General features: G+C 49.3%; 1 non-coding gene across 1 annotated transcript; it reads left to right on the forward strand.

Annotated features, from left to right (window-relative positions):
- The first annotated feature begins 3,038 nt into the window (after window positions 1–3,038).
- On the forward strand, window positions 3,039–3,145 carry LOC142190900 (U6 spliceosomal RNA). Its single transcript, XR_012714548.1, has one exon. It is a non-coding gene; the product is annotated as a U6 spliceosomal RNA (small nuclear RNA).
- Window positions 3,146–3,445: the final 300 nt, after the last annotated feature.

Below are 3,445 nucleotides of genomic sequence, written 5' to 3' on the forward strand. Positions count from 1 at the left end.
ACTTAGCTAGACAGTGCTAACTAGCATGACTACCAATGATGACTATGATAGCAAATGAGGAACGATACCTGGTTTCTTTTTAAAGCCATCCAAGCTCCACCTTTTCTTCTGTCACCAAGTCCATTCCCATGCAAACTGTCCGGAGATTTCGCGCCCTTTCCGCGCCTGGTGATGACGTAACATGGGACCACGTCATCCACCTTCCCCTTCTCTGTAAACGCATTCAGCGTCAGGCGTCTCCTAGGAGATTCTCACGTGCACACTACACAGCTCGCTGTACAGTGACGGCCGGCACTCACATGTCTAAACTCAGCAGCTCTGTCTCAGCAGAGAGGGCCAGGGGCTGGCAATACCTTAGCCACGCCCCTCATCCATGGATCTCTCCCCCACTCACAGTAACCTAGCAGTGGGGGCTCCTCTGTCACATCTCCTAACTACCCAGGACATACTGCATACTGTTAACCCCTTCCTCACCCTCCCATCTCTTTTTAAAAAAGGACCTAGATGGGTGTTCTTAAAGGGGTCACATATACAGCTAGAGCTGCAACTACATTGCTCCTAGAGCATTCTTGGCTAGTTCATTACAGTTAATTTTTATTCTACAGAAACACCTTTTTTCCGAGGCTAATAAATTGATGGTTAAGAGCATGTGTATCTAAACATCCCTCCCCTTTCGCATTTATGATTAGATAAAACAACTAAAGTTCAGTTGTTCATTTAGCCCCCGAGGGGCCTCCGTTTTTAACCTGAAAATCCATCTTGTTTCACACTGTAACGTTTTTTTATTCGTAACGTGTAACGTGTGTTATAGGTCCCAGCAGTCTGTCTTGACCTGTATGTAGCGAAGTAGTCTGTGTGTGACGTGTATGTAGTAAAGCTGTCTGTGTGTGACGTGTATGTAGTGGAGACGTCTGTGTGTGACCTATATGATGTGGAACGGTCTGTGTATGATGTGTATGTAGCAGAGCTGTCTAGGTGATGTGTATGTAGTGGAGCAGTGTGTTTGTGTGTGTGACGTGTATGTAGCGAAGCCGTCTGTGTGTGACCTGTATGTAGCGGAGTTGTCTGTGTGTGATGGGTATGTAGTTAAGCTGTGCGGGTAATATGTATGTAGCAGAGCTGTCTCTGTGTGACTTGTATATAGCAGAGCTGTGCATGACATGTTTGTAGCAGAGCCGTCTGTGTGTAATGTGTATGTAGCGGGACTGTCTGTGAGTGACCTGTATGTAGCAGAGCTGTCTGTGTATGACCTTTATGTAGCAGAGCTGTGTGTGTGACATGTATGTAGCGGAGTCATCTGTGTGTGATGTGTTTGTAGCTGAGCTGTGTGTGTGTGTGACCTATATGTAGCAGAGCTGTGTGTGTGACGTGTATGTTGTGAAGTCGTATGTGTGTGATGTGCAGCACCGCACCTCTAATGAGGTGCACGGGAGGGGGGTGGCGCACGGGCTACTTTTTTTTTTTTTTTTACTTTGAACCAGCGCAGGAGAGCTGCTTCTCTCTGCGCTGGTTCAGACGTCTACGTATCTGCGTAGGCGGCGTCACTAGGCCGCTTACGCACGCTGATACGTACTCAGACGTCTAGGTATCAGCGTGGGTGGCGTCATCACGTGATGACGTCTGAGTACGTATCAGCGTGCGTAGGCGGCCTAGTGACGCCGCCTACGCAGACGTCAGCCTGCATGAGAAGAGGATCGCGGAGGCGGCGGGAGCAACAACAAGATCGGTAAGTATAAAAACTTCTTTTTTTGTTTTATAATAGGCCGCTACCTGCTGGAGTATCTCCATTAGGTAGCGGCCTATTTACCTACCTCCCCAGACCTGCTCACTGCCGCCCCCGCTTCCCCTTGTACTATAGGCCGCGGAGGCCGGCAGTGAGTAGGCCTGGGCAGGCCGCGATCCCACTACCGCCATTATTATACCCGGGGGTCTTTTCAGACCTCCGAGTATAATAATCGGAGCCCCAGGGGAGGTGAGGGAACATAATAAACAATGTTACTTACCTCTCCGGGACCCGATGTTACTCCTAGCAGGCTTCGGGCCTATATGGTAATGCCCAGACGTCACGTGGTCTGGAATATTACCATATAGGCCCAAAGCCTGCCCTAGCAGTACCATATAGGCCCGAAGCCTGTGCTAGTAGTAATAGACTGTTACTGCTAACACAGGCTTTGGCCTGTATGGTACTGCTAGGGCAGGCTTTGGGCCTATATGATAATATCCCAGACCACGTGATGTCTAGGCATTACCATAGAGGCCCAAAGCCTGCTAGCATTATAGAGGACCTTTCATGGGTTTGGGCACAGGCAGTTTTATATACCGCTGGAAAGCTGACCCGGGTGAAGAGCTATTGGTGCCGGTACCGTAGCTCTTTACAGTCAGAAGGGAATGCCTGACAGTCTGTCAGGAATGTCCTTCTTCCCAGCAGCGCCTATATCGTTGTACTGTGTGAGCGGGGAGGAACGCTCCCTCCCCTCCTGATAGTGCTCTTCTATGGACGAGTACTGTGAGCAGAGGGAGGGGGCTCGCACAGAACTATAGGCGCTGCTGGGAAGAAGGACGTTCCTGACAGACTGTCAGGAACGCCCTTCTGATTGTGAAGAGTTACGGTACTGGCACCAATAGCTCTTCACCCGGGGCACAGATCAGGAAAGCCGACAGTGCGCTGAATTCAGCGCTCTGTCAGCTTTCCAGCAGTATATAGAACTGCCTTTGCCCAAACCCATGAAAGGTCCTCTTTAACATCGGGTCCCGGAGAGGTGAGTAACAGTGTTTATTATGTTCCCTCATCTTCCCTGGGGCTCCAATTATTATACTCGGGGGTCTGACCCCTGAATATAATAATAGTTCATGGGTGTGGAACTGTGGGGCATAATAGAGCTTGGAGGGTCCACTGTGGCCCCGTAACCTCTATTATGCCCCACAGCAGCCCCCCTGCAACCTCTATTGTGCCACTGTGGGGCATAATATAGGCTGCAGGGGCCGCTGTGGAGAATTGAGGAGTCAAAGATGTCTGTTTCAAACTTTACAGAGTCAACGTGCTCACTTCGGCAGCACATATACTAAAATTGGAACGATACAGAGAAGATTAGCATGGCCCCTGCGCAAGGATGACACGCAAATTCGTGAAGCGTTCCATATTTAAAAAAAAAAAAAAAAAACTTTACAGAGTCAAGTCACAGCTGAAAGAAGTGGTCATGACGGTCCAAAGGGAAGAGACTGGAAATGTGGGGAGACGTCTCCTGTGAGTATTACTGCATTGTATTTATTGTAATGACGTCCCCCCCTGCTGTCTTTGGCTGACGATCAAAAGATGAACATCACCTGTCTTTCGATCATCCGCCTCAGGCAGCAGAGAGGCTAGGTTCACCACTGGTGATGTGTATGTAGCGGAGCAGTCTGTGTGATGTGTATGTAACGAAGTCATCTGTATGTGATGTGTATG

Source organism: Leptodactylus fuscus, chromosome 1 (assembly GCF_031893055.1).
Source record: "Leptodactylus fuscus isolate aLepFus1 chromosome 1, aLepFus1.hap2, whole genome shotgun sequence".
Lineage (NCBI taxonomy): Eukaryota > Metazoa > Chordata > Amphibia > Anura > Leptodactylidae > Leptodactylus > Leptodactylus fuscus.